The 18,847-nt window shown below is 44.5% G+C and overlaps 1 long non-coding RNA gene across 1 annotated transcript in view; it reads right to left on the minus strand.

The window, feature by feature from the left end:
* LOC137155410 (uncharacterized) overlaps positions 1 to 12,428 on the minus strand; it is a 33,853-nt gene extending 21,425 nt beyond the window's left edge. Inside the window, exon 1 of the long non-coding RNA XR_010920454.1 lies at positions 12,283 to 12,428. This is a non-coding gene — a long non-coding RNA (uncharacterized lncRNA). The remainder of the gene's footprint in view (positions 1 to 12,282) is intronic.
* Positions 12,429 to 18,847: the final 6,419 nt, after the last annotated feature.

Genomic DNA, 18,847 nt, shown 5'->3' on the forward strand with positions numbered 1-18,847 from the left:
ATGCATTCTGAATGAATTCTGCAGTGGAGCATAGGGGGCAATGAGATGTTGAAGGTGCCATCTTTCACATGGCCTGGAAGCAGAGATCCTGACTATTTGTTGTTATTAAAGATGCCAAGGAATCACAAGGGCATTGGGGGGATTGTTAACTTCAGTGTCCTGGCCAAATTCCAATTCTGACAACATTCTTGCTACCTAAATTCTCCCTGATATTTCAACGGAGTACAGTATTCTTCACTTCTTGGTTTAAACTACAATCGCGTAGTGTTGCAGTGCGCTGTTGAACACCTGACAGTCACCCAAACCAAAGGGCGGCTACATTCCACTGGTGGTTAAAGTGATCTCTTCTATGGTGAAATCCTGGCCCTGTTGAAGTCAAAACTCCACTGACTTTAATGAGGCCAGGATTTCATCTTTTATATGGTTTACAAGTAAATAAAGCCCTTTGGGATCTCAAGGGATGAATGGCACGACACATGCAAGATACGAAGTGAAATCTATCCTTAGTCTAATTGGATGCCAGCCACTATTCTCAAGATATTTTACTAATGACATTTATTGTTTTCCAATATACTCAAAGACAAACTAATCATCTGTACACAGTCTATCCCCAAAATAAAGTTGTTATAAAAATGGCAGTTCAGACTTTGGTAAAAATCTCTTCTTATTTACATATAATTTTCCTTTCCCATGTTTGCTGGAAAAGCTATTTGTAGACATGGTACATTCGGCTTTCTAACAAACAGAGAGCGTCTTGTAGCTCACAGCAAGGACCTTATGCTGTAGTTGCTTCTTTAACTACTTGGAATGGGACTTTTGGGGCAGGAGAGCTCTTGGCAAATATGACACATTACTGCTTACCCCAGTGTGGAATTCTCCACTACCCTCAATTGGCCTTGTGTTTGTTTCAAGCTCACCCTGGAACCCTTCCCAGCTCTGCTACTCCATGGACCAAGTGTCTCATATAGCTGACTGTTTGCTCCACTGTTAAACGCCACATTTACACACATTCTAACTAACTTATGGGTTGACAGAAATAATAGTGGAAAAATACTGTATTGGCCAATCAATAATCAGGTTTCTGTCCATCCAGAGTGCTCAAGTGTACTGGATTTTTGCAGAATATTTCACATTTCAGCTGAATCAGCATGTCCACAATCTTAAGAGGAGCTACACACACACAAACACATCAAGAAGGGAAAAGACCCATTAGTTTGCACTGAAAAAATCATTCATTTAAAGAATGTGTAAACTGCTGTCCAGTCAAAGACATTCCAAGGGAGAAATGCTCATCAAAGAAGAGACCAGATGCATGGTGGAGAGGGAAGGGAAGTGTTCCTCCTGGAAGTGTTTTTCCATTTCTTTAACTATGGAGAAAACCCTGAGGTTTTATCTATTCAGGACCAGACCTAGTCAGGGTCCAAGTCATTGAAACCTAATGATTATCATAATCAAGTGTCTTGCCCAGGACTACAAAGTGGTATCACATGACAATGGCAAAAAAACACCAACAATCTCCCTTCTTCTTCTTTCACAGGCAGACAAGACATCAGAGTTTGATGTCTAAGCTCTGTAACCAGAGGATGGTTCTGTATCAAGTTTGACATTTGGAAGGTGCTTTACAATACCTGATAGGGCAATCCTCCATCACATGAGCTTTTTGTCTGCAACACTGCCCTGCAGTCACAGCAGGAGGAGGAAACCAGGCCAAGTTGGTGCATGGTTATGGCAACTCTGATAGCAGCTTCCTGATCCAAGATCTAGAATCAAGTAGACAAGGAGGCACAAGCAGAGATGGAATCCTGAGTTCACTTGGAGTATTAGACTTAATGCTTCCACTCTCGGAGGACATTAATTTTGGCTTCCTGTCAGCACTGGTCACCTGTGCATGGTAAAGTGTCAGTGGTGCTCTTGTCCAAGGGTGAGTGAGCTGTTGTACCAAAAAAGACATTGACAGCTCAGTGCTGGTGTCCGCAGAAGTGAGATTCCTCCTCTAACTATGAGCAGGCCTTTGAGTTGGCACTGTATGTTGCTTCCTGACTGAGAACGGGGTACCAGTCTTTCGGAGATGTAATAGGTTGGTTTTGTCTGGTCACAGCTCTCCAGGCAGACATGACAGTAATGGCATCTCAAAAGGTTTGGCAGAGCTATGTGCAATAGCATGTACAGCTTGGAGACTGGTGTATAGTTCAAGCAGCCACAAATAATAAGAGTGGCAAAATTCAGCTCCACGTCAGCAAGCTGAGTGTGGTGACTGAGCCCCCAGACCACACAGCAATATTCAGCTGGAGCAAACAGCAGAGCCAACACAGATGTATGAAGGACTGAAGGGTCTGCTACCCAGGAGATTTCTGATAGTTTTCTTTTGAAAGTGTATGGAAAAAGTTCTTCATTTTCTAGTGGAAAACCATTGTGGAGCTGTTTAAAGCAACTGATTTTCTCCCTCACTTGCAGGATGAAACTTTGGTTATGAATAATTTCTTGGATGAACTGCACCATCAGCCTACCAGGAATAATTTGCAGCAATCTGGCAGTCAAGCCAACACATTACACAGTGCTGTAGGCTGTTGTCAGATCAACCAGGACTGCACAAATTTTCTTTCTAATTTCAAGTGCATTTTCTAAGTCTCGAGTCAGACCAAGTACCGGATCATGGCTGCATTGTCCCCTCCTGAATCCAGTCTGAATGTGAGGCAACTGAGATTCAACTACCTCATTAATCCATATCAGGATTAGTCTCTCATAAGAATGGCCATACTGGGTCAGACCAATGGTCCATCAAGCCCAGTATCCTGTCTTTCAACAGTGGCCAATGCCAGGTGCTTCAGAGGGAATGAACAGAACAGGTCATCATTAAGTGATTCATATCCTGTTGCCCACATCCAGCTTCTGGCAAACCGAGGCTAGGGACACTTCGGAGCATTGTTTATCATCCCTGTCCGATCTGGCTAATAGCTCCATCAGCGTATAGCTAACAAACAGCACAGAAATTGATTGGTAGCTCTCTGGGTCTGTCAATGGTTTCCCTAGCTTTAGAACAGCTATAACCTTTGCTCTGCAAGGGACTTTTGGAATGCTACAATTCTAGGTAAGACAAAAAGCAAAGCAGGCATCTTTTGGTGATAGTCTCTCACTTTAGACCAAACTTGTTGCAGACATTATCTAGACCAGTGTTTCTCAACCTGGGGGTTTAGAGGGGTCGCAAGTGCAGAGCTGGTACTGGGGGTGGCAAGAAAGGCAATTACCTGGAGCCACAGGGGCGCCATGAAACTAAGTTACATGCCTCAGCCCCGTGGGGGTGGGACTCAGGCTTCAGGGGTACAGTAGTTTGGAAAGGTTAAGAACCACTGATCTAGACCAAGAGCCATAGTATGCTGCAGTTGATGTATAGCCAGGTCAAGCTCTTGAATGGTAACAGGAGACATCCGGTTTGTGTCCACACTCAGAGCATTCCATCTCTCAGTAACCACCATTTTAACTGCATGTCTGAAAGCTTTGTCTCACTGTGCCATTAGCCACTAGCTGGGATGCAACAGAGTTGCTGTGACTGGGTATTCTCTCTTGCCAAGACTAGAATCTCAGCCCAGTCTCTTAATAGTTTGTCAGGCTTTGTGTCTGGAATGCATTAACTTCAGCTTGGTCACAATTTCTTTCCATCACTCTTGCCTGGTTTGATCAAGAAGGTGAAAAGAACGATTACCGACTTTCTGTAACTGTTGTTCTTCGAGAGGTTTTGCTTATGTCCATTTCCCGCTAGGATGTGTGGGCACACCACTTGCAACAGTGCTGGAGATTCTTCTCTCAGTGGTATCCATAGGGCTGGCTCTAACACCCTCTGCAGTGGTGTGCGTATGCGCCAGTATGGTTTCTTTGCCTCATTATTTTTAGGGGTCAAGGTCGACTGCCCCTGTCTGGTCCCTTTCATTGGCTGCCATGGGTGAGAATATAGGTATTCAAAGCCTTTCACGGGCATGTAATATTTCTTTTCTTCCCATTTAGATGTTGGGGGCAGAGAAGAGGGGTTCTGCCACAGGGCCTTCACCAATTATATGATTCCCCCATGGACGGGGAGGGCCACTCTAGAGGACGCTGTTGCTGCCAGGATGTCAAACAGCGAATCGGTCGGGTCCTTCAGCTCTTCCACCTCCAAACCCAGGTTGGCAACCATCCATTTGAGGAGCTCCTAATAGGACATAAAATTGTCCTGGGGAACTGTGGCTGTAGGCCCTGTCACTGACTCATCCGGCGATGCCAGTAGTGGAGGGGTATTGGAGTGTTCCTCCACCACTTGGATTTCCTCCTCCTGGTGGATCACTGGTGTCCCTTCTGCCTGGTCCAGTTCGTCATCTGAATCCAGGGCAGGCTGTGATACCATCTCTGAGTGATGTTCTGACGCCTCCGAGACAGACCAGACCTGTGACCCTGGGACTGCAGGGAACCCCCACAGGTTCCAAGATTGCCAGCCAGTCCACAGCCAGGAACCTGGTGGAATGGCAGGGTGGAACCCGGCTGCTGTGGTCAGGTGACCATGGACTCTCCGGGAGGGACTTTTGTCTTCCTCCGACTTAGGGGCAGAAGACCATAGCAGTGCCATTCCTGCCTCGGGTTCTCTGCAGCACTGGGCGCAGTGATCCAGTGCTGTAGAGCAGTAACGAGACTATAGCGATCGTTTCCAGGACTCTCTGTGGGGCCAATATGCCGGCGACCGACATGAGCGTTTTCAAGGATGCAATCTCCAGCCCAGAGAGTGGTGCCGGGTCTTCAATGTTCCATACCGGTGGTCTGGCAATCTGTACTGAGGGTTTGATGATCGGCCCCTAGAGCCTGACAGCTGCTGCATCTTGGGCACTGTAGGGGTGTTGGTGACCAGCGAGGAGGCATCGGTAGGTGCCGCAGAGATGCCAAGCGGTGACCCAATACTGGTAACCCAAGCAGGGCCCTCATCATGGGCTTGCCCCTTGAACTGCTCTTAGCAGATTGGCCCAGTATGGTGTCCTGGCAAGCAGGTCTGTTGTCCCGGGGCCTAGGCAGTACCAGGAGGGAAAGTAAGTCCATAGTAGATGGGGGTGCCAGGGATCGGGGGCAGGTCCTGAGGAGGGCTAGGAGCTCTAGAGGGTGAGGCCATGGCGCCCCAGTTTCCAGGGAAGACAAGCAGCCCGGCATGAATCTCAACTCATCATCCGCTCCTGGCTTGCCCCACTTAGGTAGGGAGCACCTGTGTTGGCTTGGGTCTTCTTAAGCCACTTCTTTGGCACCGGTGATGGCGACCGATGCCGGGATGAGCCTGGTGCTGACATGGGCACCAGGGAAACACTTCATGTTGACACCGATGTATTGGGTGCTGAGTCTGAGAGGCCTGGGTCAGACTTCAGTTTGAGAGCTGATTCCATGAGGAGCGCTCTCAATCTACTATCACGGTCTTTCTTCATGAGGGCTCTAAAGTTCCTGCAGATCCTGCACTTGTCCCAGACATGAGCCTCTTCCAGACACTTAAGACAGCTCTGGTGAGGATCGCTCATGGGCATCGATTTTTTACTGGCTGCACATAGCTTGAAGCCCGGGGAGGGGGGCATGCCCTGTCCCCCAGCTATCCTGTGAATGGGGGATAGCTCGCCCCTAAAACTACTAATAATGCTAAAACTGCTAACTACTCAAACACTACTTTGAACTACAAAAAACTATACACAGAAAGTTGGGAAGGCAAAACCACTGAGAAGTTGCTTGCAAAGGCAAGGACATTCCAGCACCGTCATAGGCGGTAAGAAGGAACTGTAGAGGAAGGGGGGGCCAGCAGCACCCCAAATACCAGCACATACATGCACCACTGCAGAGGGCACTGGAGCCAGCCCTACAGATTCCACTGAGGAAAAAAACTCCAGCACCGGTGTACGTGGCGCACACACACAGCCTAGCGTGGAATGGACATGAGCAAGCACTCAAAGAAGAAATGGTTTCTACTTTTAGCAAAAGTCTCCAGTTCATTCTTGGGGGGATTTAAATTCCTGATATAGTTTGGTTGCATCAGATGACCATCCAGTAATAAATTGTTGATGAAATCGCTGAGATATAGATTTCTTTGCAGCAGCCAGAATTTTATTGCAGACACTGATGTTTTTCTGAGTATCTGATTCCGAGTCTTTACCCACAAGAGACTCTAACTTGGATTGGAACAGATCCCACATTGCTCTCCGGAAATTCCACTGAGATTTCTGGAGACTGCTTGTAGCTGGAATTTGCATGTCTGCTCTGACCAGGCATGGCCACTGCTGGGATTGAGGAAATTTATCAAATACTTATCACTCTATGACCACCAGAAAGTGTTGTCCAGTTGCAGTTGTAAAAAAAGGGAAGGTTAGGAGAAGAACCGAAGGTCTTTATGTTGCTGTAGAAAGCAGGTGGCTGCCTAGGATCACATAGTAGCCACAGGTTGACTATCAATGGCCACTCCTCCAGCTTTACTTTATCCACATTATTATCAGGGTATGCTCAGTGAGAGTTACAAATTGCCACATTAGAATTAAAATTGCCATAGTAGACTGAGAAGGTGGATAACATAGCAGCTCGCCAATTGGCAGATGGAAGTTTGTAGACATTGATAAAAATCAGGTGCTTCACTTTTATAGCTTGCCATTCAATAACATCACTTGGATTTTGATGATGAGTCTGGAGTTGCTGGAATACCTTCCCTATTGTAGGATGTCATTTTGTATCACCTGCAAAGCCAAAAATTGATAGCTGAGTGTGAGTAGGAAAGTGTGTTTCCTGAAGCAAGAGGATGTGTGCTTTGCATTCTACAGCCAACTGGAGGACATCCCTCTTGACCATCAAGAGTCCCTGAATATTGAGGTGCAGCATCTTGAGAGCTGACCCTGGCACCAAAATTTGTCTTCTAGCTTTCAAATCTTCCCCTCCACTGGGGAACCTACAGCTGGCCAGAATAGCCCCAAACCTATATGCTTCCTGAGAAGGTACTTTTGCCAAGAGGATTTGCAAATCAGTACATTCGCTTACTGCACTAGCAGTCCCACTACAGGGTTTTTTGGGGAAGGTATAATGCCTAGCATAATGGGTAGTCCATGACTACAACACCTAGGTGCAACTGTAATACAAATAATAAAATTAAGAGGGGATGAAGTTATTTGTTGCTTTGATTTATTACATGGCTGAACTAATTTATTATCTCTATAGGTTGGGTTTTTTTGCTGCTGGGTGGGGCTCATCTCTTATTGCAAGTTCAATTAGGTGTTAGAGCTTATAGAGTTTGTTTCTTATTATTTAAAATATAATATAACAGCAGAGAACAGTGCTGGCCCCAGCTGACAGAAACCCTGAAAGGAGCACTGCCACAGCGTGCATTGAGCGAGGCAGGTGCAAGAAAGTGGCACTTGAAACACCCTGCTCTGGTTGGGATCAACCCAGTCCTCCTCTGCCTTGGGAAAATTCAGAGGTCCTGTTGAACTCCTAAACATTTTATTTCAATACCTAAACCTCTTGTCTTTCAGTTGGGAAAACTGTTCTCTTCGGTGCCCTGATGAGGCCACAAACCCCTAGCAATGTTCAGTGTTGGGTTTCCTAGCTACCTTGGAACCACTCCAGTTCCGCACGTTTCAGAGAGGAACACCAGGACTAGTTCTGCTTATAAAAAGTACAAGTCTAAATAGATGTTATTCAAACTCTACCTTTTGCTTTACTATCATTTTCTTGCTATTGCTAATAAATCTTGTTTTTAACACAATTATTTTACTTGAGGTACACTGGCTGGTTGGGTAATTTCATGCAGAAGATTGCCTCAAAAGACAGCAAAATCACTCAACTCTAAGGGAAGGTAGGGAAGGCTACTGGGTGTCTGAACCCCCAAGTCCCATTGAGGAAGTCAGTTTAAGGGCTATGGACAGAGTTGTCTTCTCTTATTAAGTTCCATAATGAATGGCTGCAGGTGGGTGAATACAAGGAGAGAAATAGCAAGTTGACAGGGGCGGAGGTGTTGAATATAAGGGACTACACATAGCTGATTTGTGGGGTGAATATATGTTTATGTTAGTGTGGCAGACTGGATGGCTCAGCTAATTGGCTGTGTGACACTTATGGAAATAGCAGTGTTCTAAATGCGGATGTATTCACCCAGTGACTGATGTCCAGTACCCTATTGTTGTAGCAACAACAAAAATCATAGTTAACACAGAAGGGCCAAGCTCGAACTTTAATCTGTGCACAGACATCCCATTGACAGCAGCATGAATTCCACTGCGGATTGAAGAGAATGGAGTTCTGCATTCATGCTCCAGGCCACAAACCATAATTGAAGGAATTCAGCACCTACACAGAATAAGTCCAAAAGCCCTGTTCTAGGACCAGATAGATCCACAGCTGTTGTAAAACAACATCACTCCATTGAAGACAAAGGTGCAACATCGATTACACCAGCAAGAACCTGGCCATCGATATAAGAACAGCCCTCTTCATCAGCATTATCTCATCCCAATGCCGCCTAGTCACACCACACCTTCTATTATTGTTCACATTTCGTTATTATCTGCATTACATCATTGCACAGGTGCCAACTAAAATCAGGGCCTTGTTGTGTAGACAGTATACAAACACAGTGAGATGCCCAGAAGAGTTTACAATTTAAATAAAGAGGACAGACACAGAAAGTGTTCTCTGTTTTATAGATGGGAAATTGAGTACAGAGAAATGAAGTGATTTGCCCATAGTTGCACAAGAAGCCTGCGGCAGATCCAAGAACTGAACCCTGATCTGATCCCCAGTCTGATGCATTAACCACAAAGCCCTTCTATTTGTTATTGAAAACGAAAGACAGAAAGTTTCTCAGATTCTGACCATCTTACTCCCTATTTCATCTTTTGGAGTGGAGTGATTATGAATTTTTGACATTTATTTCTGTGTAAATGCCTAGATCTGGTAGCATGTGGGCCCTAAGACTGGTGGAGACAGACTAGTTAATACAGAGGTTGCATTTGTAACTTATTCTCCTGTGCAATATAAACTGTGCTGTTAGTATTTCTGGGACTATTGTAGGGCATTTATGGCATCAGGCAAACTCAAAATAAATGCACCTATGAAAGATCAATTTCCTATCACGTTGTTACAAGACAGCGATGCATGCTTTAGAATGCTGATTTGTAAGCAGGTAGGAAGTCAGAGGCTGTGAAAACATAGCAGAACCATTATACTGTACTGAGGTCACTCTAGTTCTGATTTGATCAAAAGAGCAAATCAATATCAATGGAATATCCATGCTGTATGCAAGTTTCCCAGAGGCTTTTCCATTTGAGACAATTTGATCTCAATAGAACACTCCAGCTATAAATAAAGAAACTGACACCACAAAGAAATTTTTAAGAGAAAAGAAAAACTTTTATAAAGATAAACCTAAGACACTTAACAAGAAAATTCACAGATCGCCCTGAAGCTCTGACCTTCAGATATCCTGTTGGAAGAGGGAATTGCAGACAACAAGATATATGGAAATCTTCAACATACACTGCAATACGGGAATGAATATCCCTCACCCACTGAGATTTTCCATTCTGAGGTGAATGCACCTTATTTGTATGGAGACTCTGGGTTAACATATTGGCATTCTAGTGCCAATGGAGGCAAGGATGGTACATGCTTTGTTATAAACCCAATGCTTTCTCTTAGGATGCATCTACACAGAGAAAGCTCCTGAATATTATTTTGGCCTGGTGCAGCTCCAGTGGTAGAAATAAGCATTTTTACCATCTAACCTTGTTTGTAGGCAGGGAGTCTTTTGATGCTAGGAGTGCTACTCCACCTTACCGTGTTCTGGGATGCTTCTTGGTTTGTGCTGGGCTAGTATGTGGGACTACGTGAGTTAAAGTAGTATTGAAAAGCACATTACACTAGGCTCCCAATGCAGGCAAGGTCATGTCTTATCCAAAAATCAGATTACAAGTGGCATCACCACCAACCACCATCACTGCAAAGCAGCAGCAGAGCACAGCAATGCATTCTGCCCCTCCACCTCCTAGAAGCAAGAGCTCACAGACCCTTGTGCTCTCCCTGTCAGAACTACCTCATGCAGTGAATTCCAATCTCAGGTAGGCACCTAGCCTCCACATGTGTCACCACCAATCTTCATGCACAATGCTTCAACCCACCTTTGGGGTAGGGAAAAACTTGGTTAACCAACGGTTTGGTCAGCCATTGCCCCCTCATCCTTTTCCCTCGCCACTCCAACACCATGATTTGCATGTAGTGTGTGGCTGTGCATGTGAACATGCATACACAGTCCTCTGCCTCCCCACTTCCCATATACCTGTGCTCCAGGAATGAAATCCTGACTTCATTAAAGTCAATGGAAATTTAGCCACTGACTTAATGGAGCCAAGATTTCAGCACAGGTCTTTTACACCATAGGAACAGAACTACAAGCAGGCACTTGAGATCAATCCTATCGGCACCCTCACCCAACACACTATTAGGGCAATATGTCTCAAGCTCCTCCTGATGGCCAATAATCTCCTGTGATAAAAGGGACCAGGAATGGTTATGTCTTAACATAATAGACCTATGCCCATTCAAGTTAGCAGCAAAGCTCCCCCAGGACACAATAGAAAGCAAGATTAAGCCCAGTCTCAAAGAAACTGTGCTGCACAATTGGTGTTTTTTGTTTACAAATCCCCAATCATATCCCATCCGCACACAAAAAGCAAGACATTCACTCCCCAAGAACAAGGGAGGCTGTGAAAATATTCGCATTTTGTGTGCACACAGCATAATCCATAGTTGTACAGTGCTTAAATATTGCAGTGATACAAAACCATTGTCAGTTTGTTCAGTAACTGATCTGGCACAAGCACCAGGGCTTAGACCTGATTTCATCCTGTTTTTATTGGTTTTAAATGTATCTCTAACTGAAGAGCTGAGGCTCTACTACAAACAGGAACCTAAAACCAACTACTTAAAAAAAATTTCCCCATATAGAGACTGAGCATGTTCAGTAGCACAATCAGAACATTTTCTTTCCACTCACAAGCGTCCCATTGAAACACATGAGACAGAGGTTTCATTCACGGGGAGCACTGGGTCACAGGAGGTGTTCTGCATGTAAGTGCAACATTATCAGTAAGGAGAAAACCTGACCCTGTAACATTCAGGGTGTCGCTTACACCACCATAAGTTCCAAGGTAAGGCCCCTGTCCTGTCCTAATTCCCCCTGCTTGGTACAGTGAGCCAAGCTGGGCTACACACAGGCTGTGACATGGAATGAATGGGGCATGATATGGGAGTAACAAAGGGGCCGTATTCAGCAGTGAACTTTCTTGCTTTCTTCAGTTTGACCAATCGCAGTGGAACTCGACTTATGGATTTTTGTTTCTAATATCCAGGTATTATGGTGACATAAAAATCACTTTTCACACACTTAACAGCACCACTACACACTCCTGCAGGATGTCATATCCGTGAATCTAGAGGCAGGGGCCATAATATCACCCTTTGGCAGATGAGGGAAGTGAGGTGAACAAGACTTGTCCAAGCTCATCCAGTAGTAAGAGCAAAAAGAGAACTCATTCCAGCCAGAGTGAAGGGGCAAGCCTGAGGCACTGGGGTAGGGAAGCAGTTGTCTCTAAACACACACACACACACACACGTGTCCCCAGCCCCGAGTGGGCAAGTGCAGTGACCCAGAGGAGAGGGGTCTCCTGGTGGCATAGGGCTGCACTCACTCGCTGTGACCGGGAGCAGGAGCCAGAGGCCTGGCCTGGCCTGCCACTGCACAGCTAAAGAATAGTGACTCAAAGCACCAGGCTGAGCCTGTGAATTCAGGCACCTCCTCTGCTGTAATCCCAGGGAACTCGTGCCTCCTCTGGCCTAGTCACGGTAAGTCCCATATCCCCTCTCCTGACGCTCCGCATAGGTGCCACAGACTCCCCCTGAGGGAAGTCACTCGGTGGGCAGCTGCAACTTTAAACTGGAGCTAAGTGAGCTGCAGGCTAAGGGTTATTGCTGCCACTGACGTGGGCTCTGTTCCCACCAGCCCACCCCACACGTTACCAGTGGTTATGAATCCAAAGGGGAACAAGATGAGGTAGAAGACAACCCCCACCCCCCATATTAATGTACCCACAGCACTTTGCATGTGAAAGGCAGCTTCCCCCTAAAAAACCCTCCTGAGAAGGGAAGTGGAATCACTTCAGAGTCTGGGGGCTTATCCACACAGGCTGACTGTATCATGGCCTCCAGCAGGCGGGCTACTTGCCTATTTGTCTTCACCCAAGCATCCTTCAAGCCTACCTGGTGGGGGGGAGGGGAGTCTGCTTTCCCCTCACTCTCGGGGGGGCTGTCCTCTCCTCCACCGTCTTCAGAGCCCCTGCCCCCCCTCCAATCCTAGCCAGCCTTGCTGCTCACACACCAACATCAAGCTGCCCCTTCAGGTTGAGGCTCTGAGAGCCTGCACCTATCACCAGGCCCTGAGCAAATAAGTCAAAATGCTCGCCTGTGCCTGCTAGCCCCTGAGCACCTGGGGAAAGGCTCAGCCAATCAGGGGAAACAAGCCGGCAGCCTGAGTTCAGGCAGGCGCTGAGGGCCGATAGCAGCGCTTCTGCAGGGGCATTTTCCCTCCTCCTGGCTGCAAGCCCTACTTTACGGCCTGGCTGGCCCTGAAGCCACTGTTACATAGGAGCAGGAAGGCTCTGCAGGTTTAGTGATGTGGGAAAAACACAGAGGGCTTGATTGAATTCAGCTGTTGGCTGGCAGGCAGGTGAAGGAGGCAGTGGTTTTCTGTTGTAATTAGAGCTAAAGCGCTGTTAGCCTATGGTGAAGTCTGTGACGTCAGTGTAAGGGACCTTGTATTGAAAAGTCTGTTAAAATTGTAGGCTGCCACTTCAAATTTCAGGGTTTTTTGTTTTTTTTTCCCCTAGCCCTGTTTGCAGGTTAGGGGGCTCTATGCGTAAGCTGGGCCCAGCTCAGCCTGTGGGAAGCTGGGGTGTACCCGGCCCCTCTGTTTTAGGCAGTAAGCCTGCATTGTGTCTGTGTTTGGATTCTTGTGTTAGCATTCTGAATGTTAAGACATAGTGTGATATTGCCGTGCAATCTTCCAACAAGAGTATTCAGGTTTTTAATTGTATTTTCTGTGTGTATGTCATGCACATAAGGCTTCAGCATTTTGCAATCACCATTGTTTGGAGAAGGATTGTTTTAAGATTTCTTGTTAGGATTCCTCAATATCCTACAGGTCTAGCTGCCCCGGTAGCTTGTCTGCTCTATCCAAATGCTCATTTTATTGCTTCTCTCCTGAAGTTTCTAGCTTGGAGCGCCTTGAGTCTATGGGGCATTAATGATAAATAATACTGGACACTTCTCCTGCCCTTTTCATCCAAGGATATCAAACAATTTTATAATCATTCATTCACTAAGCCTCACACTAAGCTTGGGAAGTAGGAGGAGAATTATATATTTGGACCCATCCACAGTGGAACAACAGCAGCTTTAACAGCTCATAAACACACTAGAAAAGGGAAGGCAGGAGGATGTTCATAAAGCATTTCCTCAGGCGCTTGTGAAGGCTGTTTGTCTCCCCTCCTCCAGCAGCCCCAAAGACTTTTGTGGCTCCTTCGCCATCCCTAAGGCCATGGATGTTCCTTGTAGGCTTCAGTAATGTGTAGTGAATGCGTGCTCTGTCTAACTACAGACATCGCAGTATCCGTCAGCCTTTGAGGGCAAAAACCTAATAAACCTCCTCATCCTTTTCTCCTACCACAGCAGGCTCATTATTACCATTATCCATGGAGACAAGGAATTGCTGGACCCTGTCACTTGTGTCTAAGCTGGAAGTTAGTGAAGAACAAGCAGGTCATTCATTTCATGCCACTAAGTCAAAAAAATCAAGCCCTGTTAAATTCTTGGGATATTTTTCTAATTTTTCTTTCCCCTATTTGTAATTATGGAAGGTATTAGGATTTGCTGCATCTCAGTAAAATTTTGTAAAACTTCATACGGTTGCAGCATGTACATTAAGAAAACAAACAAAACAGATCAACTGCAAATGACATGAGTTTTGTGTGTGTAAATGGGAGAGGGTTAAGACCAATGCCTGAGATCTATGCTGTGTCTTTTACTGGAGGACCTAACAGATTGAAAAGCAGGGCTGTAAAGCCTTGCTCAGTCAAATAAATACTCAATGTCATTTCAAATGGAATAATCAAAAATGAGTGGCTAAGTATGTTGGTTTTGGTAGAGAGCCCAGCTCTTTATGAATGCAGGAAGACCATATTAGGGAGTTTGGTGAATAACAGATCCACCAATCAGCCACCTTAAACTCACCTGGTTGGAACTCTGCATAAAAGATGCAAGGCACTTCCTGCAGTCTTGCAAACCCCACCCACCCTATTAAACAGAACCAAGATTTAGGACAAAGAAGTTATGGAGGACAGCCCTAAGCAGCAAGTTTTGACATAGAAAGCTTAGACTGAAGTTTTATTTGGTGGTTTTCTGAGTTACCAATAAGGCCAAATGAGAGGACATGGGCAAATTTGAACTACTGTATATACAACATGCATCAACTGTTGAAAGCAAAGTGGAAACACACTCAGCCTCCTGCCTGGCTCTCTTCTATACTACTAATATGATGGTCAGTCTTGTCTCTTTAGCAATTTCTGAAGGCATTTCCTGCAGTTCAAAGCATGCTGTATAATTGCTGCCCTGCTGAGGGGGAGGTGTATAGAGCCAGTACCTACACTGTGCTGCCCTTGAAAAGGGACCTATCTTAAAGCATAGTGTAGTGTTGGTGAGCACCTTAGCCAAAGAAAGATGACCACATCATGAAAATACATGCAGAAGACTGCAGTCTGTAACTACCCCTTATAAGGACCCAAACATACACTGACAGTTACTCACTGTCATGGAATATTTCTTGTCATTCTTCACATTCAGTAGAGGCTCTTTTTGTGTTGCTTCTCTTTTCGCTATACTTATGTTCAGGGCAGTCTTGTTCACAATGATAAATTGCAGTCTTTGAGAGAGCCAGATTTTTCAAATTAGGTGCATGCATATATGGTGTGTCTAAATTAGCATCAAATACCCCACATACACACAAACCAGCCAAGTGCCTTGTACAAGTCTGTCCCATTATGTACTTTTCTGAGGGGAGAGGTAAGGCTAGAACATATCCAAAAATACATTAATAAAAAAAAAAATCAAAATGAATTAGTGAATTTTCAGCACCCTCTAGTGGCTCAGTGGTGTCAGTTTCAGCTGCTCTCAGGATATACACATAGCTCCTCTTAGTTACCACCATGGAAATAATCACAGTAACACAGGCAAGGACTGAAAGGAAGAAAGGATTATCTTAGAGCAGATTATTACAACCTGAAAAGGTAGTTAAACTTTAAAGTGAAAAAGTTGATACATCCCCCTGTGCCTTCACATCCAAAATACTCCCCTCATAATACCTGTTCATGATGATTTTGCCTCACATCTCAACATAGCTGAATAAACTATGCTAATGGTCTCCCAATGCCTACATTAAAGGGCTACTAGTTAAATAATGAGCCTCCGCTATCTAAAAATGTAAGCTATAATTCTGCCCGGGGGGGCTTCTGCTCCTGATAGCCTGCAAGTTTGGGCATGTCTGAGCTAGGATCAAACCTGCTACTTATTGGTCTATGGCCTATAGTCATAATAAAGCGAACTGTGAAACTTGGTCTGCTGATTTGGATGCCAGCACCGCAAAGCAACTCTAGCTCAGATATTGCATCATTGCAGTGCTGGTGTCAGATCTCGGAATAAATGGAAGTTTGAGCATTGCTGTTGGGTTGTGTGCCTTCCTATTAAAGTGGCTTATTTCTTTGTGTGCCTCACAGCATAGTACAGAGATAAAGACTTTTTTTTTAAAGGTAGTACAATGTGAGAGGAAGACAGTGTTCTCCTAGAAGTAGTTATCCAAGCAATTACAGATAGTGAAGTATCATAATTCCACCTGGAAGGGTCCACAGCACTAGGCAGTTGATACAGCTGTTGGACATGAACATGTTGCATCTAAGCAGCACATATTTACCACCAACTCATTTAGATGCTCAGACATCAGAACAATTATTTGGTACACAGTAAGCATGTACTATCTTACAATGTGTATCATTTCAGAAAAGCAAACCACCTCAAATTTCTGCATCAGACCCACACCACCTACTTTGTAGGGGTCTGCTGCCATATCAACAGAAGGGTCCCATGCAGATCTGCCAAGTCCATAATTGTGTGCATTTCAGTGCTTGTCTAAATATACTGGGGCCATCTGCACACAGCAGAGGTATTGGCCCCCCATCACTGCAGCCTGAAACAGGCTCAGAAAAGCTTGCTACATGTGTCCAACTTATGTGCTCCTTGACCACAGAGGCTATGAGATTTGAAGTGCTCCAACTCTTCCCTAATCACAACAACATAATTGTGCAAGGGGCAGTTTTAAACTTTAAATTTTTTCCTTGTCTGTGGATGGTGTCAGCCATATTAACTTCTGCATCTCGGGGTTGCAATACAGTTATGCACATCTTAACTCCTTCCAATATAAGGGCAACGTCTTAACCCATGGTTGTAATTTACAGCTTGTTGCTGGTGAATCTGCCCCACTGTTAAAACCCACAAAAGATTCTTCCAAATTTTAGCTGATGAGCAGAAGTGCCCCTTGGTCACTGTGTTTATAAAGGGCCTAGCACAATGGCTCCCTGGCCTTCACAGTACAAATAATAACCAACTCCAGCTTGCAGTAGGAGTATATATTTCTTCACTACTCCCTCAGGAGTTAACTACTTTGTCTCTAGCAGGAAGAACTCAGCCATCTCCTTGTCTAATATTTATTTCATTGCTTAATCTACCCTCACTCTTCCCTTTCCCCCAGGTTATTCTGGCTGTTATTTTTAAACCATTCACTTTTCCCATACTGCTACCAGTCACTGTACGTCAATCTTCTCCAGTTATTTGTATTTTACACTTTAAGAACCACTGAATTCTAATAATTTCTGTTGCTGCCCTTGACTCCTCTATTCCCTTTAGAACCTTGTAGATCTCTATTAAATATCTTTCCCAAAACAATTTAAAAGAAGTCAGTCCCCTACTTCCAACCATCTCTTGCAAACTATGGCCCCGATCTTCAGTTGATTTAAGACAACAAAGCTCCACTGTTACACCAAACTGCAGATCTGGCTTTGTACATCTTTCTGGTGACTGCCTGCTACTTTCTTTGACAGTGCTAGAAATAACATTTTCTCTCTCCAGCCATCCCCCCCCCAAAGAGAGACACCTGAATGGCAGAGTATTACTTGGTGACCTTATTAAACTTTATTCAATGCAGAATGATTTCTGCTATGGCACACACTATAGGTATTTATTCCTCATCAAACTAGGTTTGCTTTTGTACCAGCAGACTTCAGTGTTTAATTTCTTTACCCCAGTCACAGTAGCATACTTTTTCTTGATTGACTAGAGTAAGTCAGTTATTTATGTGAACTATTGATTGATTCCACTGTGTCCATGTCTCTCACAGTTATTGCCCTTTTCCTCTGCACTGACTTTGCTTCCTGCAATTTTTTATCATTAGCAATTTAGTTTCATTCTACATTCCTGCTTACAGCTTATACAAGTGGACAAGAATTGGGCGTAATAACATTCCTTGTGGCATTCTGGTAAACTGTTCCACAATTAAGTCCAGGGTCTTAGATAGCCAAGCCAATTCCTTTGCTTGTTCAAATAGATTATATATGTTTCTATAAGGTATTAATGTAAATTTGAGGTTAGAAAGTTTGCAATGTAAAGACAGCGATCTGAGGAATTCTTCCAATTAGGGTAAAAAAATTTCACTGTCGCTGCCAGTATTTTTCATAAGATTATTGGGCCTGACATAGTATAACAAATTAGAAATAGTTTTCTAAGGGAAAGTCACCTACATAGTGTGGCCAAAATTTTCAAAAACAGGAGCCTGAAGTTAAGCATCTTAATGCCTTGATTTTGAAAAATGCTGGTGGATTGCCATCAATGTGAACTGCTAGTCAGTCTGCACTGATGAAAAAATCAGGCCACTTATTTAAGAGCCTAAATATGGACTCAGGAGTCTAAAGTTAAGCACATTTTAAAGATCTTGGCCAAAATGTGCACAATCTTCTGCAAGATTTAGAAAAAATTCCAGGCTTCCTCAGGGTGCAACAGTCATTCGCAGAGCTATAAAGAAATAAGTAAAATTCTCACCAAGAATGGCATATGTGCCAAAGAGTGCCAGCAATGCAAGGCAAAGAGGACTCCGGCATCCTCTATTGGACTCCCAGGTTTTCTCAAAGATGCTGATAGGGAACCTAGAGCAGCTCTGGCATACAGAGCCATCTCATTTCTTAGCTAGGGTAAATTATGTACAGCTAAATTATTTTTCTACCTCATTAAATGCTCAGTATACAAATCTGGCCTGTGTGTTGACTGGTTACCAAAGGCAGGTTTCACTATATGTTGATGTGGTCAACTGTTGCTATTTCTGCCAGCGTAATGGGATGCATATCTCCAAGTGCATTGGTTCTGGAGATGTACTACTCTACAGAAGTTCATGCCCTTTGATATCTACAATGGTGGATAGCTGGTCAGAAATGGGCCCTTACATACCTGATAATTATGAATGAGGACGGAATACAATTCTTCTATTTGGTAACCTAGCTTGCATGCTTCACCTCTTTTCCTGATTAAATAGAAATGTATCTCTATATACAGAGACTACCACCACCAACTTGTCATTTGTGATTTATCTTCATTATATATATTTTAAATTCCCATTACTCCCTCCCAGTTTTCTGTCTACAGCAGCAGTTTTCAGTCCACTGTTAGGCAAAGG

The sequence above is a fragment of the Emydura macquarii genome, unplaced genomic scaffold (assembly GCF_026122565.2).
Source record: "Emydura macquarii macquarii isolate MOO-44397 ecotype Brisbane River unplaced genomic scaffold, CSIRO-AGI_Emac_v2 contig_295, whole genome shotgun sequence".
NCBI lineage: Eukaryota > Metazoa > Chordata > Testudines > Chelidae > Emydura > Emydura macquarii.